The sequence below is a fragment of the Kogia breviceps genome, chromosome 11 (genome assembly GCF_026419965.1).
Source record: "Kogia breviceps isolate mKogBre1 chromosome 11, mKogBre1 haplotype 1, whole genome shotgun sequence".
NCBI lineage: Eukaryota > Metazoa > Chordata > Mammalia > Artiodactyla > Physeteridae > Kogia > Kogia breviceps.
The window spans coordinates 40,729,805-40,757,227 of record NC_081320.1 but is presented as its reverse complement, the minus strand read 5'-3'; the positions used below and the strand labels follow the sequence as shown (position 1 = coordinate 40,757,227).

At 38.5% G+C, this 27,423-nt stretch overlaps 1 pseudogene; it reads right to left on the bottom strand.

Moving 5' to 3' along the window:
- Window positions 1-23,431: 23,431 nt before the first annotated feature.
- Window positions 23,432-27,423, bottom strand: part of LOC131765179 (centrosomal protein of 78 kDa-like) — a 93,324-nt pseudogene continuing 89,332 nt past the window's right edge.

The window sequence follows — 27,423 nt, the reverse complement described above, 5'->3', positions numbered from 1 at the left end:
GAAGAAATAAACCTAAAGCAGGCAGAAGGAAGGAAATAATAAAGATTAGAGCACAGATAAATGAAATCGTCAACAGGAAAAAAAATCATGAAACTAAAAGTTGTTTTTTTTGTTTTTTTGTTTTCTTGGGTTTTTTTTGCGGTACGCTGGCCTCTCACTGTTGTGGCCTCTCCCGTTGCGGAGCACGGGCTCTGGAGGCGCAGGCTCAGCGGCCATGGCTCACAGGCCTAGACGCTCTGCGGCAAGTGGGATCTTCCCAGACCGGGGCATGAACCCGTGTCCCCTGCATCGGCAGGCGGATTCTCAACCACTGCGCCACGAGGGAAGCCCTAAAAGTGTTTTTTTCAGAAGATCAACAAAATTGACAACCTCTTAGCCAGACTGACTAAGGAAAAAAAGAAGACTCAAATAATAAAATCAGAAATGAAAGAGGGACTATTACAACCAATGCCACAGAAATAAGGATTATAAGAGAATAAATACTATGAACAACTGTATACCAACAAATTGGATAGCCAAGAAGACATACATAAATCCCTAGAAGGACACAACCTACCAAGAGTGAATCATGAAAAAATAGAAAATCTGAACAAACATATAACTAGCAAGGAGATTTAATCAGTAATCAAAAACCTGCCAACACAGAAAAGCCAAGGACCAGATGGCTTCAATCATCCTCAACAAAATACTAGCACACAGAATTCACAACACATTAAAAGATGTATACACCACGATCAAGTAGGAATTAACCATGAAATGTACGGATGATTCAACACATAAAAATCAACCAATATAACACTTCACATTAACAGAACAAAGGACAAAACCACACAATTATCTTGACTGATACAGAAAAAGCAGCTGACAATACTCAACACCCTTTCATGAAAAAGCACTCAACAAATCAGGAATGGAAAGAAACTAATCAATATAATAAAGGCTATTTATGAGGGCCCACAACTAACTCACACCAAACTCAACAGTGTAAAACTGAAAGCTTTTCCTCTAAGAGCAGGAACAAGGCAAGAATGCCCAATCTTGCCACTTCTATTCAACACATTATTGGAAGTCCCAGCTAGAGCAAAGAGCCCCCAGGAATAAACTCTCACATACATGGTCAAATGATTTTCAGCAAAGGTATCAAGACCATTCAATGGGAAAAGGATAGTCTTTTCAACAAATGTTGCTCAAAAAACTGGATATCCACATGCAAAAGAATGAAGTTACACTCTCACCTAGCAACATATACAAAACTCAACTCTAAATGGATCAAAGACTTAAATCTTAAGACTTAAAACCATAAAACTCTTAGAAGAAAACTCAGAGCAAAAGTTGCACAACAGTAGATTTGGCAATGATTTCCTGGATATGATACCAAAGGCACAAGCAACAAAAGAAACAACAGACAAACTGGACTTCATGAAAATTTTAAAATTCTGTATATCAGAAGACACCATCAACAGAGTAAAAAGGAAACCTGCCGTATAGCACAGGGAACTCTACTCAGTGCTCTGTGGTGACCTAACTGGGAAGGAAATCCAAAAAAGAGGGGATATATGTATACATATAGCTGATTCACTTCACTGTACAGCAGAAACTAACACAATATTGTAAAGCAATTACACCCCAATTTTTTAAAAAAGCAGAGTAAAGAGGCAACCCACAGAATGGAGGAAAATTTTGCAAATCACATATCTGATATGGGATTAATATCCGTAATAGATAAAGAACTCAAACTCAAAAACAAAACAAAACACCCAATTAACCAATTATCAAATGGGCAAAGAACCTGCAGAGCCATTTCTCCAAACATATACAAATGGCCAATAAGCACATGAAAAGATGCTCAACATCACTAATCATTAGAAAAATGCAAATTAGAACTACAATGAGGGACTTCCCTGGTGGTCCAGTGGTTAAGACTCTGTGTTCCCAATGCAGGGGGCCCAGGTTTAATCCCTGGTTAAGGAACTAGACCCCACATGCCGTAACTAAGAGTTCACAAGCCACAACTAAAAGATCCCACGTGCCACAACTAAGACCCAGTGCAGCCAAATAAATATTTTTAAAATAAATAAAATAAAATACATAAAGAACAAGGACCTACTGTAAGAATAATTTTTAAAAAACTACAGTGAGACATCACCACACACTCATCAGCATGGCTGCTATCAAAAACAAAAAGAAAAGAGAGAGAGAAAATAACAAATGTTGGTGAAGATGTGGAGAAACTGGGACCCTTGTGTCGTGTTATTGGAAATATAAAATGGTGCAACCACTGTGGAAAACAGGAGGGACTTCCGTTTCTCTTCTGCTTTCTTCATTTTTTTATAGGCATTGTTTCTAGGACAAGCCTTGATCTTGCAACCTTACCCTCATGGATGTTACTTCCTGTCAACTTCCAACAGCAGGAGTCTTCTTTTCAGTGCTTGATGCTTCACAAAATAGACGCTGCCCATTGGAAGCAAATACCAGAGAGCTAGGAGACAGAGCTGGTTGCAAACCTTTCCTCTTCCAGCCTTTGGTTGCAATTATTTTGCCCATAATTTACTACTTCTAGTTCCTTGGGCCACACAGGTATCCTGCCATCCAGCTCTTTTATGTGTGAGAGACATTCTGAATACTGTCCCTTTTTCTTTGCACAGAAGTATATACAGTGTGGCAGTTACTGTAATCTCCTACGCGTTGCAAACAGCCACTCTAGAATCTTGGACCTCTAGGAATCTCTGTCTTGCATGCTTGGGTGCAAGGCCAAGAAAAATGAAGAGGAGAATACTTAGAAAAAGGAAAGGACATTCGTGGAGAATTGGGAGCAGGTAAGGTGAAATGGCACAGGAGAAAAGAGATTCATGTAGATTTTTTGTTTTCTGTGGCAAACAAGTTGACACACTTTGGCCTCATTTTGTATTACCAGAACAGACAGTTATAGATATATTTAAGTAGCTCGATAGTGCAGCAACTGCCATGAATTCTGTACACTAAAGAGAACAGTCTTACATATATTTTTCTTTTTGTTTTATGTCATATTACCTTATTTATAGCATTCACTGTATGTTTGTAGAATACAGATTTTTTTAAATGCTCTGGTTTTGTCTACATGGTTATTTCCTTGTCATATTTTTAAGGACTCCAACATTGTAAGACATATTGCATGCTTTTCTCTTGACGATTGTTTATCTTGAAGCATCATGAACTAACTTGACCTGTTGGATTCTGTGGAGAAACTTTAAAAAGGGTCTGTGAAAAAGGCATTGTGGTGAGTTGCATTATGCACCCAAGGGTAAGGAGCATATATCTGCCATCAGCCTAAATTGGCCTGGATTGCCTCTGTTTTAGTTCCCGTGGTTACTGCTTTTCTCCCTAACCACTCTTGTGACTGTGATAATGTGAGTAAGGGCTGAGTTGCTAATGATTTATATGTGAGGTAAGCTGGTATGAGGGAGGAAATCTATGGATCTAGTCATTTTCCTTGGTGGTAAGCTTTGAGGGGTGCAAAGATTGATCTTTCTGGGGACTTTTCTAGTACCAGGAAGATATCCCATAGATGGGACCTCCAAAGACACATATTTAATTTTTTTTTTTTTTTTTTTTTTTTTTTTTGTGGTACGCGGGCGTCTCACTGTTGTGGCCTCTCCCGTTGCGGAGCACAGGCTCCGGACGCACAGGCTCAGCGGCCATGGCTCACGGGCCCAGCCGCTCCGCGGTATGTGGAATCCTCCCGGACCGGGGCACGAACCCGTGTCCCCTGCATCGGCAGGCGGATTCTAAACCGCTGCGCCACCAGGGAAGCCCCAAATTTTTAGGCCTGTTTTTCCTATTATGAGATATGAGTTTCTTCACTGATGGGGATGATGCTTATCTGAGAAGAAATTGTGAAAGGTGTTGTAGTATAGACATGTGGCTTAAGCTTTGAAGTTTTCTTCAAGGTTTTTCCCCTAAACTTCGTACTTCAGAAGGCCTACTTACATGATACTAGTATGTGATGTGAGGCTAACAACTTACTAAATACCTGCAAGCCAGATCAGTGTCTCTTTTCTCTATATTTCCATGGAAATCAAGGGACCCATAGCTACTGCAGGTTAGGGTGGGTGGTGGTGAGATTGGGGGAAGTGTGGTAAGACACATTTTGGTATCAGTAAAATGTTTGCTTATTAAAATATTCAGTTCCAACATTCAATTCGATTTAGGCAAACCCTTAGTTAGGCTTTCCTTGGTTCCGAGCCTATGTAGCCAATTTCTCTCCCTAGTTCCAGCCATTTAACTTTAGCTTGCAGGCTCAGCATCATCTTAACCTCTAAAAGAATCTTACATGTAGGAGGAAGAATCTAAAGAGCTCTATTTCAACACTTAGGAACATCAAGCTCTACCCTGACCTAAACCTTTATTCTTATAGTTAGGGTATTGTCTTGTCCCGTATGCGCACTTCCTGCATTTTGAACCCATCAGGTTAACTGAGACATGTCCTGGTGTAACATACCCAGTTCATCTACCCCTGAGGCTCTCCTTAATTCTTCCCATTGTCACATTTTTATTTAATTAAATACTGGAATCCCTCAAACACTTGCATGGTACCTGAGGCCCTATCAGATACTGGTAGATTTTGTTAGTGTCAAATAGTTAGCTGTCTGATTCTCCAAATATCCCTTGCTCCTATATTTTCCATCCCAGCATAGTACATACCCATTGAGGCATTGTTTTATCTCGTGTTGGACCCACTCCCATCCAGAGGCCTACTCTTTGCTAGTTCCCATACTTTCTGGAAACCCTGTTATGGCCAGGTCTGGATTTTTTTGTGTTCCCACCCAAAGGCTGTATCTTTTAGCAAGCTGGAACTATAATACCAACATGGATTTTCTAGTTTCTGATAGATTTATGTCACAATCTGTACATTGTCATGTCTATAGATATTTGTATCATTTGTAGTTTTTGGCCATTACATGCCAATTGGATACTTTTCATAAATTGCAAAAGAATATTTTATGACTTAGCACCAAATTGAATGTGCCTAATTGTAAGTTTTTAAACTATGTTGTGCTAACTTGTATCTTTTCTTTATCCAAATAGGAATTTACTACTATTGTCCCGTTTTTAATTATGTGGAAGTTTTCAGAATTGAAAATAAATGCTTGTGGATTGAAACTACCAGAGCCTGGATGTTTGGCTCCAGACTGAAAGCCCCATGGAATCGTTTTTTCACATCTGTTCACCAATGTGTATGAATGGGAGAAAACCAAAGTTCTGGTTTGTTCGATCAAGGGGAGCCACACTCCTTTTACTTTTGCTGTGACAAACAAGTAAAGAGGTGTAAAATATCTGAAAAGAGCCTCTTAGGGTTTGGTAGAACGCTTAAGTGGGATGTAGAGAATATACAACAAAAAGAAAAGCAAGTGAGTACTGCTGGCAAACTTTTTCAAGGACAGCTAACAAAATAATAATAGTAGTCACAACAATAGTAAGATTTGATTTTAAAAGACTTAAGAGTGGCATGCATTCCTAACCACTCTATATGTATTAACTCCACGCCACAACTCTGTAAAATGGGTGAGGTTATTAAGCCCTTGTTTTTCAAAGAGGAAGTGAAACACAAAGAAGTACCACTCCTGAAGTCCCACCACTAATAAGTGGTGGAGCTGGGGAAAAAAAGATCCAGGCAAATTAATTTTAGAGTTAGTGCTCTTAACCAGTAGGTTATGTCCCACAAGTAATATTTGCACATTTTGAAATCACTTTATAAATACTATTTTTAACCCCTAAAGTACACAGGGAATAGCCAGGGAAATTGGCATTCTGATTATTTTTATTTCTTTGCCAATAATCTGTTAACTTTTGGAAGTTCAGTATCCTTCCCCAACGTCTTAAAAATTCAGCCTACAATCTAAAAAAATAAGGGCTAGTGAAAATAAATGTCTTGTAAATCCAGTTCAAGAGAGCAACTAAAAACTAAGACCCCCGGATGTAAAATATAAAGCAAAAGAAAAGAGACAAGAAGCCCAAACCCTATGATTAAGCTCCACGTTGTTAGGTAAAGGGGCATTTAATTAATGCTTCTTTAATACCTTGTGCACAGAGGCATGGCTTTGCAGAAGCCAAGGAGTCTCCCTTTCATCACTGATTCATGGTATGCTTCTGGCAGCGTCACTTCCTTCTTTGAGCCTCAAAGCTTTTCATCAATACAGTGAGGGAAATGGAACAAGGTTAGCTCTCACAAGCCAGCTCTCATGTTCTCTCATGTTACCAGGGAGTCTACGTAAGTGACAAATGTTTTTAACATGACAGATTATATTTTTTCTTAACCATTTCTCTTCTCCCGATTTTTACATAATTTCTAATACATAGTAGAATAGTAGAAAAGAAAAAATACCACACTGAAAAGTAACTGATACACTAACTTTCCATTCTCATTTCACTGCCAATTCAGCCAAAAGCCTTCTGTAGAATTCTGATGCAGACCATGAAAACACACTGTAAGTGTTCCAAAGTCTTTTGCATATTTGGTAGTCCTGTGATTTCCATTGGCAGAACTATCTTGGACTGTCATCTGAAAGTCTATCAAAAGGAAATTAAGTAATAGGAATTCATACCAATGGTATTGGAGAAAGAAATCCTTGAACTTATCTTACTGCATGAACCTTCATCCATGTACAAAATCCACAAGAAAGGTTAAACTTTAAAGGCAACACATTTCCATGAACAGAAGGGAGAACATAACACAAATAATATACAATGCTAACATTATGTACATACACATATATACAAGTGGTCTTGAAATATATTCCCAGATATTAATTGGATTAAAGTTTGGGGCAATAAAGCATTTTTTCTCATAGAGAACGTTATTATTTAAGGCACATACAGACACACATATCTGCCCTGCTGGCCTCGCACAGTTTCAGTAGATTCCAGTCATGTCCCCAGTTCATTTCCCCATATATTTATTCTCGGATTAGTGATTTTTGAACAGGTGTTCATCTCTTTAGAAATACCTGTGCCATGACCGTAGAGTACTCAGATTTCTTTTTGGCATTTGGTGGCATATGATGGGGAAAGTGATGAGTTGTATGACAGGAGAGGTACAAGGTGAACCTTAGAGTAAGTAAGACTTTATGCATAGTTCTTAATCCCAAAAGGAAAAGAGAAGGATAGCAGCAAAAGTCATTGGAATAAAGGACCTCTCAGATGAATCAGCATTAGGATAATTCATTGGTTATTGACTGTCCAGTCGGTTTAGGTTATAAAGGATTCCTGAGTGACTGCATCACTTTATGAAAGGATCTATCTAACTATAGCTGTCTTTTGCTGGAATTAGTTTAGATGGCAATAATATGCATAGAGAATGGCAATTCTGAATTCATGTCTTCCCCAAATTGAAGACACTCATTAAGGTACAAGTTTCCCCAAGACTGCAAATGATTTATCCATACTATACTAACTGAGACTGTGTCTTACCATTCTTGCTTGTTAAAGGAGATAACAAGGCTAACTTTGAGTAACAGCAGGAAACTTAGAAAATACTTTCAGGTTAAGTTTTGTAAACAAAGTTCAGTGTTTACCCACCAAAAGCAAATCAGCTCATTTAGTATTGCAGGAAATGCCCTCATACTTTTTCATTGCCACTAAAGGAATTTAAAACACCTGTTGGATATATTCCCTCCTAGAATGCCATTTGTACACTTATTCCTAATAGGACCTGTTATTTTAAATGCAAACTCATAAGGCTCAGAATTGATACTCAGTATTTTTAGTGATCACATGGTTTAGGGTTCTCAGATTGGGGCTCAGACTTGCATTTCAAGCATTGCAATCTGGGCTTGTTAAATGTTTTCCTTGCAACCAGGAAAAATTGTTTATCTGAATCTAAAGTCCAATTAAAGAAAGGTGATAGTGGTGATAGTAGTTGATGAAGCAGACTAGCATAGCAGCGGCGGCAATTATGGACAAGTTACATTTAAACTCTCTGTGCCTCAGTGTCTTCCTCTGAAACTGACTTTCTTCATCAATGGTGATAAATACTGGTACCAATCTGACAGAGTTATTGTAAGAAATGAAGGAGTTCACAAATTTCCTAAAGGCTTAATGGTTGGCTTGTCGTTACTAAATGCTGGTAATTATTAGTAAAACAATATCCCTTTATTTATTATATCAAAGTAATAATGATAAGAGCCTGTTATTTTAGTAGTTCTATTTTTTGGTCATATAGTTTAGACTAACTCATATTGTTTAAATGTGAAACCAAGAAGAAAAACAGTTTGTTTTTTTTTAACATCTTTATTGGAGTATAACTGTTTTACAATCGTGTGTTAGTTTTTCCTTTACAACAAAGTGAATCAGTTATACATATACATATGTTCCCATATCTCTTCCCTCTTGCATCACCCTCCCTCCCACCCTCCCTATCCCACCCCTCTAGGTGGTCACAAAGCACAGAGGTGATCTCCCTGTGCTATGTGGCAGCTTCCCACTAGCTATCTAATTTACATTTGATAGTGTATATACGTCCCTGCCACTCTCTCACTTCGTCACAGCTTACCCTTCCCCCTCCCTATATCCTCAAGTCCATGCTCTAGTAAGTCTGTATTTTATTCCCGTCCTACCACTAATCTCTTCATGACATTTTTTTTCCCTTAGAGTCCATATATATGTGTTAGCATACGGTATTTGTTAGGAAAACAGTTTTGTTTTGTTTTTTTAACCTGGTCAAGGAACCCAAATCACATAATTCAGAAATGTTTTTAACTTGGCATTTGCTTTGAATCTGTCACAGCCAAAGAAACTTTATTGTCTCAGAAAGTGACAGCCTTGTATTTGTGTAGCATAAAAAAGAAGATACATGCTAGATAAGATATATACCCCTTATCATAGTCACGCCACATATATATGATGCAACACTATTCCTGCTGGGTTCAAACATTGTGATCCAGGGGCTTCCCTGGTGGCGCAGTGGTTGAGAGTCCGCCTGCCGATGCAGGGGACATGGGTTCGTGCCCCGGTCTGGGAAGATCCCACATGCCGTGGAGCGGCTGGGCCCGTGAGCCATGGCCGCTGAGCCTGTGCATCCGGAGCCTGCGCTCCGCAGGGGGAGAGGCCACAACAGTGAGAGGCCCGCGTACCGAAAAAAAAAAAAAAAAAAAAAAAAACATTGTGATCCAGAGCCTGCCATTGCCTATTATCAGGAGCAGGAAAGCGTAAGAACCGTATGTGTTTGCCCTTAAGCTGGTCTACAACACAGATACTGTCAATCAGCCTCTGATGGGACCCTCCCCGTGGACAACCTTCTGCGCTCTTTTGAGCATGCTCAGATGGAGTCTACCATCAGTGTGGTGGGAGTTCACTTCACTTCAGGTGTGTCCAGCTTGAAGGGTGAAATTAACAAATACTAACCAAATTTGTGGCTGTCCAGACTAGGAAAATAAAGAATCAGGACATGAAGAATCAGGCAAATACTCATTTGGTGTCAACCCAATAAAAAAGCTCCTTGGTGAGAAAAAAGTTGCCAAAGATGAAAGCCCAGAATAGTGCTGCTTTAGCCTAACCACAGTGTCAAAGCAAATAACACACATACACACAAATGCAGAAGGAAGCCCTCTTCACACTAATGCCCCAAAGTCCGTTATGGGTCTTCAAATTGAGCAGATTAGGTAGGTTGATGGTTGTCCTTTATGGAGTGGGTCCACCTAACAAGACTGGTTACTAACAGAATATCTCTGTTTTGTCATTTAATAGACATCTGAAACTTAATATACCTTGCAATCAAATACACACATAGTCACTCATGCTTTTCCTGTAGACTTTCCAAAACAGAAAAGGACAGCTCCATTCTTCCTGGTGCTCAGTTACAAAATGTGATTTATCTTGGACATTTTTTTTCTCTCTCCTTTCACATCCAATACAGAAGCAAAATGTGTCAGCCCTATCTTTGAGATAGAACCAGAATTTGACAGTTTCTCGATTTTTCCACTGTTACCACTCAGGATTAAGATTTCGTTGTCTGTCATCTTAATTATTATGCCTCTGAAATCTGTCCTTAACACAGTGGCCGGAGAACACTTTGAGAATCTAAGTCAAAATAATTATGTGACTTCAGTGTCTTCCCCTTCATTATAGTTGAAACAGAAGTTCTTAAAATGCTGGAAAGTTGCTACATGATTACCCTCCACATTATATATTTGATCTCATCTCCTCCACCTCTACTCCTTGCTCACTCTTTTCCAAACACCTTATACTCTTTTTTTTTTTTTTTTTTTTTTTTGCGGTTCGCAGGCTTCTCACTGCTGTGGCCTCTCCCATTGTGGAGCACAGGCTCCGGACGCGCAGGCTCAGTGGCCATGGCTCAAGGGCCCAGCTGCTCCACGGCACGTGGGATCTTCCCGGACCGGGGCACGAACCCGCGTCCCCTGCATTGGCAGGCGGACTCTCAACCGCTGCACCACCGGGGAAGCCCCACACCTCATACTCTTTAGTCCTTGATGTTCAGCAAGTATAGTAGGCAGACATTTTCACTTGCTGTTCCCTTTACCTGAATTACTTTTCTCTTTACTATCTACAGTACTCATCCACTCACTTTTTTAGGTCTTTTCTCAAATATCACTGTCTCCATTATGAGGCCTTGCTTGGATTCCCTGTAATAACCTGCAGCCCCACTAATACACCCTACCTCCTTAGAAGCCTCTCTTCTGCTATAGAATCTGTTGAATGAATGAATGGAGTGAGCTATGTCTAATTTCCAAAAAATAAACATCAACTATAAACACTGTTGAGAGATGGGTTCAGGGTATAAAGAATAAAAGAAGTGTAAATTCAGGCCTTACCATCCACCATCCATTCCCTCAGAGTTCTGCTATGGTGCATCTTTGAATAAAAAGCACAATTTGATAAGACTAATTAATAGCTTAAATTCGTTAGACTCCCAAACCTTTAATAGTAGAAATGTGATAAAAATTGTGTCAGAGATTCTCAACAAAATGTTAGCAAATTGAAGCCAAAAAAGTATACAAACAATTATATACCATGACCAAACGGGATTTGTGTCAGGTATGTAAGGCTGGTTCAACATTTGAAAATTAATTAATATAATCCATCCAAGACAAAAAGGGGAAAAAACATAAATACATGCAGAAGAAGCGTTTGACAAAATCCAGCGTGCACTCATGAGAAAAACTCTCAATAAACTAGGAATAGAGAGAGACTTTCTTAACTTGATAAATACGATCTACAAAAAAACCAATAGCTAACATCATACTTACTGGAGAGAAACTCAATGCTTTCTCACTAAGATTAAGCACAAGGCAAGGATGTCCTCCTTTACTATAACTTTTCAATATTGTGCTGCAAGTCCTTGCTAATGCAATAAGGTAAGAAAAGGAAATAAAAGGTATACAGATTGAGAAGGAAGACATAAAGCTGTCTTTGTTCACAGGTGACATGATCATCTCTGTAGAAAATCTTAAAGAGTTTACCCAAAACTCCTGTAACTAATAAGTGATTATAGCAAGGTTGCAGGATCCAAAGTTAATATACAAAAGGCAATTGCTTTCCTATATACCAATAATGAACAAGTGGAATAGGTTTTAAAAAAAACCCACACTATTTACAATAGCATTACCAAAAATGTAATACTTCAGTATAAATCTAATAAAATAAGTATAACCTCTATAGGAGGAAAACTACAAAACTGTGATGAATGAAGTCAAAGAATAACTAAATACATGGAGAGGTATTGCATGTTCATGAATAGGAAGACTCAGTATTATCAAAATGTCAGTTCTGGGCTTCTCTGGTTGGCGCAGTGGTTGAGAGTCTGCCTGCCAATGCAGGGGACACGGGTTCGTGTCCAGGTCCGGGAAGATCCCACATGCCGCGCAGCGGCTGGGCCCATGAGCCATGGCCGCTGAGCCTGTGTGTCTGGAGTCTGTGCTCCGCAACGGGAGAGGCCACAACAGAGAGAGGCTCCTGTACCGCAAAAAAAAAAAAAAAAAAAAAAAAAAAAAAAAAAAAGTCCTTTCTGACTTAATCTATAGAAATTCAGTATGATCCCAATAAAAATCCCAGCAAAGTTATTTTATGGATATTGGCAAACTGATTCTAAAGTCCATATGAAGAGGCAAGAGACCCAGAATAGCTGTCACCTCATTGAAGGACAAAGTTAAAGGAATGACACCACCTAGCTTGAAGACTTATTATGAAGGTGCAGTAATCAAGACAGGGTGGTATTGGTGAAAGAACAAATAGATCAATGGAACAGAATAAAGAGCCCCAAAATAGACCCACATAAATACAGTCAACTGATCTTTGGCAAAGGAACAAAGGCAATACAATGGAGCAAAGATAGTCTTTTTATCAAATAATGCTGAAACAACTGTATGTCCACAGTAAAAAAAAAAAAAACCTAGACACAGACTTTATATCCCTCATAAAAATTAACTCAAAATGAACCACAGACCTAAATGTAAAACACAAAACTGTAAAACTCCCAGAAGATAATATAGGAGAAAACCTAGATGACCTTGGATATGGCAATGACTTAAAATATAACACCAAAGGCACAATCCATGAAAGAAAGAATTGATAAGCTAGACTTCATTAAAATAGAAAATTTCTGCTCTCTCACTATCAAGATAATGAAAAGACAAGCCACAGAGTGGGAGAAAACATTTGTAAAAGACATCTTGTTAGGGTAAAGTGGCAACTTGCAAGCTTCTTACATGTGCAACTGGTGTAATTTATTTTGGTATGTAGTGTGAAGTACAGACTAGTTTTAAATGGGTGTGTAGTTTTCTAGGCATCAATTTTAAAGATTATAACGACTTTATCACAATCAAACTTCCCAAACATACTTAGAACTATATGTGGATATTCTTTTCTGTTTAATTTGTATATGTGTTCATTCATGTAGTAATGCTACAATGTTTGAATTGTAGTGGCTCTATAGTTAAGTTATATAGCTGCCTGCTAATTAACAGATACTCAACTTCTAATAAAATTTATGACTTGTACCTGAATGCCTCCAGATTATGTTCTTCATTCAGACTCCTTACTACTCACTCAATATAAATTCAGAGCTGATATACATTAAAAACTGAACTGGGCTTCCCTGGTGGCGCAGTGGTTGAGAGTCCGCCTGCCGAGGCGGGGATGCGGGTTCGTGCCCCAGTCCGGGGGGATCTCACGTGCCGCGGAGCAGCTGGGCCGTTGAGCCTGCGCGTCCGGAGCCTGTGCTCCGCGACGGGAGAGGCCACGACAGTGACAGGCCCGCGTACCGCAAAAAAAAAAAAAAAAAAAAAAAAACTGAACTAAGGTGGCTAACATTTTTTAGTTTTCATCTATATTCCTAGACTTAAAATATGAGAAAGTAGGGCTTCCCTGGTGGCGCAGTGGTTGAGAATCCGCCTGCCGATGCAGGGGACACGGGTTCGTGCCCCGGTCCGGGAAGATCCCACATGCCGCGGAGCGGCTGGGCCCGTGAGCCATGGCCGCTGAGCCTGTGCGTCCGGAGCCTGTGCTCCACAACGGGAGAGGCCACAACAGTGAGAGGCCCGCGTACCACAAAAACAAAAAAAAAAAAAAAAAAAAAAAAAATATGAGAAAGTAATAGAATGCAACATTTTTAAAAACCTCTAGTGACTCACATTTTCTATCTCTAATTAAAACAGAATACCCTGTGGAATATCTTTGCATCATTTACCCGGTTTCATTAATTCTGGCTGCTGAAGTTAATTTAAATTCACTCTGGTAAAATGAGAGCTCAGTATAAGCTTTTAGCATACTCAGTGAGACTTACAAATAGTCATCTGCTAGGTGGTAAACAGTAAACAGTCTTGTTTATTGCAAATAATCTTAGCCAATAATGTTATTTAAACTCCATTTAAGAATAAAGATGTTAATCTGAGATCACAAAACGATCTTTTTGTTAAAGCTAGAAGCAATTCTGCTTTGATTAGTTGCAAATGCAAATATTACCCAACTTTTTTCTCCTTCTTTGATAGTTGTATAGAAAAAAACCTAATATAAGAATGTAAGCCAAACCCACTACAAATGAAACTGCACTACAGGCCCAGTATCTTCAGTGATTTCTAGATGATTTCTATGCTCAAACCTTCATGCTATCCTCTCTTCCTAAACAGAATTGTTTTGTTTTGGTTTGGTTTTGGTTTTGAGTAAATTTTATTACACAAGAGATTCATATTCTTTATAGACAAATCATGTAATCAAATAATCCAAAAATAGATTAAAAAGCAGCCATAATTCCACCTCTGAGATATATTATCACTGTATGTATTTCATAGTATAGCTTTCATATATATATTTTTAAACATCTTTATTGGAGTATAATTGCTTTACAATGTTGTGTTAGTTTCTGCTGTATAACAGTGCATCAGCTATACGTGTATATATATATATCCCCATATCCCCTCCTTTTTGCATCTCCCTCCCACCCTCCCTATCCCACCCCTCTAGGTGGTCACAAAGCCCTGAGCTGATCTCCCTGTGCTATTTGGCTTCTTCCCACTAGCTATCTATTTTACATTTGGTAGTGTGTATATGTCCATGCCACTCTCTCACTTCGTCCCAGATTACCCTTCCCCCTCCCCATGTCCCTAAACAGATTTTTAAGAAGTTAGCCAAGATAAAATGAGAAACTGATTTAGACTTAGGTCCCAAATTTACAGCTTCAGTGATTTAGGAAAATTCCTTGACAGCTATACTGAGCCTCAGTTTTCACATTTGTAAAAGGGTGAGGATTAAAAAAACTGATACTTCTGGAAATGCCTGTCATTCTGGTTGGATATTTTTTAAATGTTTACTGAAATTTAAATGTATAAATTATAAAAAGAAGCTGACAAAAAGGCCTATTATCATTTTATTACCCAGATAATCCCTGGTGGTCCACTGATAGGAGAAGGGGCTTCTCTACGTAGTTTTCTTCATCCTGATTTCTGGACACTCCCTACTTTAATCTGCTTTTGGAGGCAGCAGGTGACATTTTGGCAAGTTTTATTCAATTTCTTTATGCCTTGATTTTAGGAAAGAAGAATAGTAGCTGTGCTGAGCTCTGCCAGGTCAGATAGAATTTTGGAGTATTCTCTTTCTCTCTCTTTGTAGACAGCCACTATCATTTGGTAAGCCATACGCCTTCCTTTGCTTTGACTGTGGTTAGTGTGTTTGCTGGATTTCTAAAATATATTTTTAGTGTTTACTTGTTTAGATTGAAAAGATTGGGCTATATTTTAAAAAGTTTATCCCATCATTTTGGAAGGCCTTTTAAGTTGTGTTATTGCATGCAAGAGAGCTAATGGAATTCCATATTTTCGTTTTTACCTTTTTGTTTCTTTTTCTCAGACTTTGAACCAACAATGGCTAAGAATGAAAGGAACTCAGACCCACCCAAATATTTTTTCCCTTGTAAAGAACAGAGAATATGGAAAAAAATGAAATTGGGAAATTGTTTTGCTCCTCTTCATTTCCTCCTTTTTGGTCAGTTACCTTAGTCCTTCACTTCACTTTGTATTTCTAGCCTGGCTTCAGAAAGACCTGAATTTGATGAACTACACACTGTTGGAGTAGTAGATTGCTAGAAGGAACCAAGATCCAGACCACCTTAAATGGCGGCTTCATGGAATTATAGTCAAGAAGGATGGTCCAGCCAATTTCCTCACTTCCACTGTGAAAGGATTTCCCTATTCCTAAGAAAATGGACCTATGTCTGACTGACACAGAATATGGAGATTTATCCCAGTGTATTTATATATGTATATATTAAAATTATGTATATATATGTTTATATATATATAATGCCTAGTGGAAATATCTCAGATGGTCTATTTTGTGTTTTTTCTTTAATTTTACTTATAAAATTGTGACCATTTTTTAACTCAAAAGAGGAGAACCTTAAAAATTAATTAAAAAGACATTCTCAGTAGTCTAAGGTTCAGAGTGACTTGGCAGAGAAAATTGCTGAATGGTTAGATAACAGTGCTGGTATGCTTGGCTATTGTAACACTTTCCATTTGCGTTTCTCTTCCTTGAAATTACAAGAACTATATGACTCAAGAGAAAGATTGAGAATTAGGAATATTCTGCTTGCTTTTTATATAGCCTATTGAAGAACATTTTGATTAATTATTTGGAGGTCATAGGAAGGAACCTTCATGATCTGACTTTTGAACAAGGAGTGTTGCAACACAAAGCTATAACTTAAAATTAAAAAGGAAAATGACATATTTCTTTTGGCATCTTAATCCAGATATGTGTCAGTAAAATGAGTCACTTTTCAGTCAAATGGGTGGTCAGCAATATAATTTTTTATTGGGAAGCTAAGAGACACCATTGCCAAACAGAGCATCTGCAGTGTTCACATCTATATTTGAGCATCTTTTGTTTTCCCAAGGGGTGCAGATGAGAAGAAGGAAGGCAGAGAAATGCACTTGAATAAAGCTTTTCAAGATGGATAGAACAGAGAGCATTCCCAGAGGCAGGTCAAGTTCAACCCAAGACCAACTCTCTCGGTGCTTTAACAACTAGTTAAAATACAAGAGCTGTAGTAACTCAGCTCTCAAATCAGTGCTGAAATCAAGCAGAAGGTTGTTAATATTGATACGGTTAACATACATCAAATAGGATTACTGAATTTTCTGAATCCAAAAGTTCTCCACAGTGTTGACAATTCCTTACTGAACTCCCCGGATTGTTTGGTTTCAAAGGCTGTTGGGCTCAAGACGCATTTGGTTTTAAATAATCCTTCAAAAAAAGTTCAGCTTTCAGTCTAATATGATTGAAACCCAGCTTGAGTGTGTTTTATAATGCACTGACCTGGAAAGACTATGGGTATTGAATTATTCAAAACATGGTAGGCGAAGGAGTGATATGTGGGGAGGAGGTGATCAAAGAAATCAATGAGACTTGATATGTCTTGTTATCTCATTTTATTTATCCTTTAGAACTCTTCCAAATATTAGAGGAAAGAAATCAATATCAATTTTCACCTGTCATGTTCCACACTTCAATTATTAATGAATGTCAAATTTGACCACAGTTTTCTGTACCACCTGCTCTGAAGTAATATTTCTGAGCCTGTATTAAAAATGTAAAATTGTCATTGAATTTCCATATATGATTCTGCAGTGGCTAATTCAGCTTGTTTTATTAATAAGCAAGTTCTGATGAGTAATACTAATTTAATACGCCTGCATGTAAGGTGAAAGTGTAAATTATTCCTGCCGAAGGTGATGAAATATGACTGCGATGTGGTGGTAGGGCACTCACCTTCCGGAACGAACCCTGCGAGCACACAGTTCTTGGGAGAAACCAGTACTTCATATAGTAGCAACTCTGATATTATTTTGCATGTCTCCTGTAGCCGTGGAATGCACACGCACACGCACACACACACAAACATGATCATGGGTGAAAAAACACACATGCGCACCTTAGATGCTTACATTAATTTCTGAATACAGTTCTCCGGAAAGAAAAAGCTTTACTGATGATTTCTATTTTTATAGTTTATTATTTTATCCATACTAAAACACTTCATGAAATCATTTCCTATTTTGTTGTCCATGGAATGCTTTCAATTTTGAGATGCTAAATATAAATCGATATAATGATTATAGTCCTTGGCCATGAAAGACTAAGTTACAGAGAACCTGCTGCTCCAGAGACCATTAGAATATCACTGTGTACCCACGTAAGGATAGAATGCTGCTGTTGAGAAACTAGCCCTCTTTTATTTCTACAAAAAGGAGAGAACAGTAGGGGACATCGGCTGCCTGAGTGTATGAGACTCTGTTTTGTTCAATAAGCCACAAACAATACATGAAATAGCCTCGGGCCTCTTTTGTCTTTTGTCCCCAGCTCTTTCCTGTATTGCTCCTGATCAATTACACCTAAATCAACAAGAGTTGCTTGAACATTTTAACGGTTATGTTCCCCATACCCTGAAGCATTTTTAAAGTGTTACTGAGATAATTTCAGAAAATATTCCTTCCAAATTTTTTCAGGGTGGAATCAATGAAAGTAACTTAGAGGAAACAAACTCCACCTTGACTTCCTGGCCTACCACTGTAAGGCCAGGCAAGCATAAACCTTCATAGCAAAACCTAAGTTTGCTCCCAGTTGAGAATTTGATTTCCATGGTCTTATATAGAAAGTATATGGAGACTTTAATTCTCTATAAGCCCTTTCCAAAGAGTAAATACAGTTCATCTTTCATAAGAGATGATGAAAATTACAATTTTGTTGAATAGGTGGAATATATATTATATATGATATATATATTTATTTTAAATATATATATATATAATATATAAAGTTACTATTCAGAGTAGTAAAACATGGATTTTTCTTACTTACCAAGAATGAACAGCAACTTGATCTGTAAACACAAAAAGCACCTGGTCATAGCAGAATCATAACAAATATTTGATATCAGAATGAATTCACTGTTCAGGTATAAAGAGGGAATACCTTAAATTTTCCTCTTTCTTGCACCCAATTATTGCATCCTGGACAGAGGGGATTTTCTTGATTTTAATCTAAAGGAGAAATGTTCACTTTTGTTAAGATGGAAATTGACAACCTCGGTAGGCAGAAGCACTGTTTTCATTTGGCTGAATTCATGTCTCTAGTGATAATTCAAGGTTTAATGGGGTTTTCTCTGCCACTCCAAAATCTGAAAATGATAAGCATCTCACCAGAGTTTCAGGATGGCCCATTACCTATTCTGTGGAAAGGATATTCAATATACCATGCTTCTTCAATGTCTTCTTTGATTAATTAATCAATGGACAACTACTGAGTTAAGACAGTGTCTTATCCTTGCTTCAAAAAAAAAAAAAAAGCACACACACAAAAAAAACTGTTAACAATGAAAACTTATTATGCCAGGCCTTAGTATGGCCTGACTTGGAAATTTAGTTTCAGAGGTTTTTGTGAATATACCAAGGAAAGTGGACTTAGGTGTATCTTATTCCCACAGGCCGCCAATAAATATTTGCTTAACGGAGGAAAAATTAATATATAGTATAGGAGAGAACCTGACAGATGCTTAGCATTATTGAGTGATAGCAACGCTCAGACTCATCTGTGATCAAACACTATGAAGTATCCTCCTAAGGATAAACTTATTACAAATAAGAAGTGAAAATTCAATTATGGAGATGCTTTCAATTATGGAGATACTTTCAGTTTCAGCTCTGATATGCAAAAGCTTGGAAGTTGTCACTGTATTTTGTCCTTACAAGATAATGCTGTACAAAATGAAAATCAATGACTTTTCTCAGATGTGATTAATAAAACATGTAACTATGAAAGAATTTTAAAACTGTAATTATGTATGTGTATATATGTGTCTCTGAAAAATCTGTGTCAAAGAAAACTGAGGCTATCAGTATAAACTCATTTAACTTCTATCTCTTCTTACCTTTATTTCCTCCCAAACTTACCAGTATCCATCCAACTCAAAGGATACAAGTGATTTTTTATATACTGTGCAAGGTTTTTTTCTTATTCATATGTCCATGTTTCCCCAATTCTCTAAATTATTATCTACATCTTCAGGATCTCCTTTATCGGTTCCTTCATTTCAATATATAAAATATAAGTCCTTCTCATTCTAAAAAATTCTCTTTTGCTAATTATTTTCTCTTTTCATCCAAACTCCTTCAGAGTAGCCTATTCCCACTGTCCTCACAGTGGGAAGCCCCTCCTGGCCCCCACAGGCAGCCCTACACCCTCAATTTATTGCCATCTGGCTTCCTTGTCCACCACTTCATTGAACTGCTCTAAGGTCCGTGGGGGCCTAACTGCCCAAATCCAATGGACACTTACATTCTCTGAAGGATGACACTGTCATCTACTTCCTCCTCCTTGAAACTCTATCACCTCTCTCCTTCCCAGAATTCTTTCTCTGCTTATTACTTAAACGTTGTCAGTACTCACAATTCTCTGAAATGTCATCCATTTTCATGAGTTTAATGACTGCTAAGTGCTGATGACATTCAAATTTTTATCTTTCCATGTCTTCACGTGCATGTCCAGTTATCTACCAGTTTGTCTCCTGAATTCTACAGGTGCTTTAAAATTCTACATGTCCAGAAGTAAAGTCTTTTCCCCAATTCGGTTCTTTATCCCCTATTTCCAAACTCAATGATACCACCACCCAACCTTTGTCACACAGATGGGGGTTCAGCCTCTGCCTCCTACTTCTTCCTTACTTCCCAAGATCAAGTCTTGCTTGTCATTTCCTAAATACAATTAGAACTTATTTCCTCCCTTCATCTATACCTTACTTCAGACCCCTTTCCTCTTTCTATTACCTGGTCTAGAAGTTACCAAATTGCTGTTTGGTGGAACCAGTTGTTAGATACTTCTATTAAAAAAGGACTCTACGGTCAAATAGCTTTGAGGATGGCTGTGTACCATACACCTGCTGTGACGATCCAGAATGAACATTAGCCTACAGCAGCCCCGAGAAGCTGTACAGTAAAGAAACCTGATTACTTAAGCCAGGTTCTCCCTTCTGCCGGCCTATAAACCTTTCAGTAGGGACAGGAGAGGAGGTGGCAGCATGAAAGTCCCACTCGAAAGTAAAAAACGCTGCTCCTCAGAAGAGTAGGGCGTAATTGTCTCCAGCCTTCTTCAAATTCCTCATCCATACTGACATCAGGGGTCTAAAATGCTACCTGAACTTGTCCTTTCCATTCTTAGCTATTTTCTGAGGAACCAGCTCCATGCACATGGATGGTTAAGACCCGCTCTCCTCCTCCTCGCTGCCTCCTTCAGGGGCACTTGCCACTGCCTGGTGACACTGCACTGATCCTCCAGAGCCTGTGCCTGTGGCTCCGTAACACACCCCTCGCACACTCACGGCTCTGGACTTCTGCTGTCCTCTCTGGCTTGAGTATCCTTGCCCTTCACCGGCTGACTCACCAGTTTTTCACGAGTTCTTTAAGACTTAGCTTAGGGACTGCCTCTTTCGGTGACTTTTCTTTGCCTCACAGCTCGCCTTTTCTTCCACAAGCACTGACTAAACGCCCTGAATATTTCCGTCACAGCATGTCACATGCAGGATGAGACATCATCCTGTGTCTTCTCCTCTCACTCCACTGCTGAAGGGCCAACGCTACATCTTGCTCATTGTCTCACTCCTCTAACACTCAATCCATGACTAATGAACTAACTAGTACTCTAGTAGTCTTCTTAGTAACAATCAGGCAGGACCTTTTAGAAGAAATCTGACACTCCAGCTTTTCTCTGATCTCACCTTTCAGTCTGACTGAACTAAAGACTTATCTGTGCATGTTTTACCAGGGAGACATAATTTAATCCAGAGATGTGTCATCACATACTCTTACGTACTCTGCCGTTTAAAAATTCTGCTCAGATGGGGGAAGGAGACAGGTGTGCTTTCTGATGGCCCCACTCTTTTGCACTTCTAGTGCTCACTGCTCACTGGCTTCTCTCTCGTTGCCTTCCTTAAACCCTTCCTCTCTTAACAAGGAAACAGGATAACAAAGTAATTAAGAACCTGGGTTCTGCCTATCTGTGAAACGGAAATATAACCAAGGACATAGAGAACAGACTGGTGGTTGCCAAGGGGGAAGGGGTGGGAGAGATTTGGATTGGGAGTTTGGGATTAGCAGATGCAAACTGGTGTATATATAGGATGGATAAACAAAAAGGTCCTACATGGGACTTCCCTGGTGGCGCACTGGTTAAGAACACGCCTGCCAATGCAGGGGACACGGGTTTGAGCCCTGATCTGGGAAGATCCCACATGCCAGAGAGCAACTAAGCCCGATGCCACAACTACTGAAGTCCATGCACCTAGAGCCCGTGCTCTGCAACAAGAGAAGCCACCACAATGAGTAGCCCGTGCACTGCAACTTGACAAAGCCTGCGTGCAGCAACGAAGGCCCAATGCAGCCAAAAATAAATAAATAAATAAAAACATTTATTTTTTTAAAAGTGGATGTATTTTTATTTTTTATTTTTTTATTTTTTTTAACATCTTTATTGGAGTATAATTGTTTTACAATAGTGTGTTAGTTTTTCCTTTACAACAAACTGAATCGGTTATACATATACATATGTTCCCATATCTCTTCCCTCTTGCATCACTTTTTTTTAAAAAACCAAAAAGGTCCTACTGTAGAGCACAGGGAACTATATTCAATATCCTGTGATAAACCATAATGGAAAGAATATGAAGAAGAATGTCTATAAATGTATAACTGAGTCACTTTCCTGTACAACAGTAATTAACACAACACTGTAATTCAACTGTACGTCAATAAAAAATAAAATTTAAAAAATTGCCAGAAAAATAATCATATAAGGGGGACTTCCCTGGTGGTCCAGTGGTTAAGACTTCGCCTTCCAATGGAGGTGGTTAAGGTTCGATCCCTGGTCGGGGAGCTAAGATCCCACATGCCTTGCGGTCAAAAAACCAAAATATAAAACAGAAGCAATACTGTAACAAACGCAATAAACACTTTAAAAATGGTCGACATCAAAAAAAATCTTTAAAGAAAAAAATCACATAAATCAGAAACAAATGAAACATAATAAAGTCCATACATTTAAAAAAAAAGAGCATCTGTTCGGGTCAATTCACAGCTTACCACTTACTTATAGCTGTGTAATTCTGGGCAACTCACATAATGTCTCCTCAGACTCCTCATCTATAAAATGGGGATGGTAACAGTTCCTAACCTCATAGCGTTGCTGTAATCCATAAACGCGGTTAAGTGCCTTGGTAAATGTTTGATGCTCTCTGGTTATTGTGAATTAAAATATGTCAATGGCTTCTGGCCATATGATTTATTATAGTTTGACATTTAACCAAATGGTAAAACTATTCCATTTATTATTCCCATCTCTTTTTACCCCTTACCCTGCTTTGTTGTTTATGTTTTCTCCCACCACAGAGTGCTAGTTCCAGGAGAGTACAGGCTTTATTTTGTTCACTGCTGAAAGCAATAGCACCCAGAAAAGTACTGTACATATGAAGACCTCAGTAAACACTAGCTGAATGAATGGTGCAAACTGTCACAAGTAAAAATACACCAAAACTTTCATTATAATAAAAATGTATAGATAAATCTTTCTCTAATGGCTTCCAGTCAAGTAATTGAAAACACCATATGCTATAATAAAAACATAAGTAATTTATTAAAATTTGAAGGCAAAAACATAATTTTAAAAGATTTAGGGCTTCCCTGGTGGCACAGTGGTTGAGAGTCCGCCTGCCGATGCAGGGGACACGGGTTCGTGCCCCGGTCTGGGAAGATCCCACATGCCGCGGAGTGGCTGGTCCCGTGAGCCATGGCCACTGAGCCTGCGCGTCCAGAGCCTGTGCTCCACTACGGGAGAGGCCACAACAGTGAGAGGCCCGCATACTGCAAAAAACAAAACAAAACAAAACAAAAAAAAAGATTTATACCTGTGTTAGGCATGATGGAGTATGGATGCTTTCTTGAAATTCACAATCAGATCCAAGAGTATCACTTTCAGAATGTTCTAGTAGACTGAGTTTACTTTTAGTTGTCTTTGATGAAACAGTCACTATTCTACTCTCTTTCTTAACAGAAGTGTGTTTTTTCGAAGACTCACTTCTAATTGGTTCATTAAGCAAAGAATTATTTTGCCCAATTCCTTTGCTTTTCTGATTTACAGGTGAGTCAGAGCAGGAATGCAGGTCCTTCCCAGGTTGTTTCTTAGCAGAGTACTATTTGGTATATTCACCTGCTTTGCTCATTTTCTCTGAAGAAGACCTGCTATTTCTAGATAATTCCTCTTCTTGTCTTTGACTACCAGTTCCAGAACTGACATCTGTTGAAGGAGAACATGTTCTAGCAATGAAATCTTCCAAAGACTCCTGCCGCTGCTCTGGGACTGGGACCCCAGGTTGTCTTTGGAAGTTTCTAAGGCCTCCTGACTAGAGACTGGGACATGGAAGGAGTCGAGAGGCAAAGGGATCCCAGCATCACCTGCAATTTTCTGAAACTGGAGGGAAAGATAAAAGACAAGACAAAAATTCAGTGATGAACAAAGCCAACCATTAAAAAGTAGAGTTCAAAGTTACTCTGTGATCTTATTATTAACACAGTCAATTGATTATTCAGAAGATTTCAGAGCCATTTTTTTTCTTTTTTTTTAACATCTTTATTTGAGTATAACTGTTTTACAATAGTGTGTTAGTTTCTCCTTTACAAAAGTGAATCAGTTATACATATACATATGTTCCCATATCTCTTCCCTCTTGCATCACCCTCCCTCCCACCCTCCCTATCCCACCCCTCTAGGTGGTCACAAAGAACAGAGGTGAACTCCCTGTGCTATGCAGCAGCTTCCCACTAGCTATCTAATTTACATTTGGTAGTGTGTATATGTCCCTGCCACTCTCTCACATCGTCACAGCTTACCCTTCCCCTCCCCGTATCCTCAAGTCCATGTTCTAGTAGGTCTGTGTTTTATTCCCGTCCTACCACTAATCTCTTCATGACATTTTTTTTCTTAGATCCATATATATGTGTTAGTTACGGTATTTGTTTTTCTCCTTCTGACTTACTTCACTCTGTATGACAGACTCCAGGTCTATCCACCTCATTACAAATAACTCAGTTTCATTTCTTTTTATGGCTGAGTAATATTCCATTGTATATATATGCCACATCTTCTTTATTCATTCATCTGTTGATGGACACTTAGGTTGCTTCCATGTCCTGGCTATCGTAAATAGAGCTGCAATAAACATTTTGGTACATGACTCTTTTTGAATTATGGTTTTCTCAGGGTAGATGCCTAGTAGTGGGATTGCGGGGTCATATGGTAGTTTTATTTGTAGTTTTTTAAGGAACCTCCATACTGTTCTCCATAGTGGCTGTATCAATTTACATTCCCACCAGCAGTGCAAGAGGGTTCACTTTTCTCCACACCCTCTCCAGCATTTATTGTTTCTAGAGTTTTTGATGATGGCCAATCTGGCCGGTGTGAGATGATATCTCATTGTAGTTTTGATTTGCATTTCTCTAATGATTAATGATGTTGAGCATTCTTTCATGTGTTTGTTGGCAATCTGTATATCTTCTTTGGAGAAATGTCTATTTAGTTCTTCTGCCCATTTTTGGATTGGGTTGTTTGTTTTTTTGTTATTGAGCTGCATGAGTTGCTTATAAATTCTGGAGATTAATCCTTTGTCAGTTGCTTCATTTGCAAACATTTTCTCCCATTCTGAGGGTTGTCTTTTGGTCTTGTTTATGGCTTCCTTTGCTGTGCAAAAGCTTTTAAGTTTCATTAGATCCCATTTGTTTATTTTTGATTTTATTTCCATTTCTCTAGGAGATAGGTCAAAAAGGATCTTGCTGTGATTTATGTCATAGAGTGTTCTGCCTATGTTTTCCTCTAAGAGTTTGATAGTGTCTGGCCTTACATTTAGGTCTTTAACCCATTTTGAGTTTATTTTTGTGTGTGGTGTTAGGGAGTGTTCTAATTTCATACTTTTACAGTTAGCTGTCCAGTTTTCCCAGCACCACTTATTGAAGAGGCTGTCTTTTCTCCACTGTATATCCTTCCCTCCTTTATCAAAGATAAGGTGACAATATGTGTGTGGGTTTATCTCTGGGCTTTCTATCCTGTTCCATTGATCTATATTTCTGTTTTTGTGCCAGTACCATACTGTCTTGATTACTGTAGTCTTGTAGTATAGTCTGAAGTCAGGGAGCCTGATTCCTCCAGCTCCATTTTTCGTTCTCAAGATTGCTTTGGCTACTCGGGGTCTTTTCTGTTTCCATACAAATTGTGAAATGTTTTGTTCTAGTTCTGTAAAAAATGCCAGTGGTAATTTGATAGGGATTGCATTGAATCTGTAGATTGCTTTGGGTAATAGAGTCATTTTCACAATGTTGATTCTTCCAATCCAGGAACATGGTATATCTCTCCACCTATTTGTATCATCTTTAATTTCTTTCATCAGTGTCTTATAGTTTTCTGCATACAAGTCTTTTGTCTCCTTAGGTAGGTTTATTCCTAGATATTTGATTCTTTTTGTTGCAATGGTAAATGGGAGTGTTTTCTTAATTTCACTCTCAGATTTTTCACCACTAGTGTATAAGAATGCCAGAGATTTCTGTGCATTAATTTTGTATCCTGCTACTTTACCAAATTCATTGATTAGTTCTAGTAGTTTTCTGGTAGCATCCTTAGTATTCTCTATGTATAGTATCATGTCATCTGCAAACAGTGACAGCTTTACTTCTTCTTTTCCTATTTGGATTCCTTTTATTTCTTTATTTTCTCTGATTGCTGTGGCTAGAAGTTCCAAAACTAGGTTGAATAAGAGTGGTGAGAGTGGGCAACCTTGTCTTGTTCCTGATCTTAGTGGAAATGGTTTCAGTTTTTCACCATTGAGAACAATGCTGGCTGTGGGTTTGTCATATATGGCCTTTATTGTGTTGAGGAAAGTTCCCTCTATGCCTACTTTCTGCAGGGTTTTTATCATAAATGGGTGTTGAATTTTGTCAAAAGCTTTCTCTGCATCTATTGAGATGATCATATGGTTTTTCTCCTTCAGTTTGTTGATATGGTGTATCATGTTGATTGATTTGCGTATATTGAAGAATCCTTGCATTCCTGGAATAAACCCCACTTGATCATGGTGTATGATCCTTTTAATGTGCTGTTGGATTCTGTTTGCTAGTATTTTGTTGAGGATTTTTGCATCGATGTTCATCAGTGATATTGGCCTGTAGTTTTCTTTCTTTGCGACGTCTTTGTCTGGTTTTGGTATCAGGGTGATGGTGGCCTCATAGAATGAGTTTGGGAGTGTTCCTCCCTCTGCTATCTTTTGGAAGAGTTTGAGAAGGATAGGTGTTAACTCTTCTCTAAATGTTTGATAGAATTCGCCTGTGAAGCCATCTGGTCCTGGGCTTTTGTTTGTTGGAAGATTTCGAATCACAGTTTCAATTTCAGTGCTTGTGATTGGTCTGTTCATATTTTCTATTTCTTCCTGGTTCAGTCTCGGCAGCTTGTGCATTTCTAAGAATTTGTCCATTTCTTCCAGGTTGTCCATTTTATTGGCATAGAGTTGCTTGTAGTAATCTCTAATAATCTTTTGTATTTCTGCAGAGTCAGTTGTTACATCTCCTTTTTCATTTCTAATTCTATTGATTTGAGTCTTCTCCCTTTTTTTCTTGATGAGTCTGGCTAATGGTTTATCAATTTTATTTATCTTCTCAAAGAACCAGCTTTTAGTTTTATTGATCTTTGCTATTGTTTCCTTCATTTCTTTTTCATTTATTTCTGATCTGATCTTTATGATTTCTTTCCTTCTGCTAAATTTGGGGGTTTTTTGTTCTTCCTTCTCTAATTGCTTTAGGTGCAAAGTTAAGTTGTTTATTCGAGGTGCTTCCTGTTTCTTAAGGTATGATT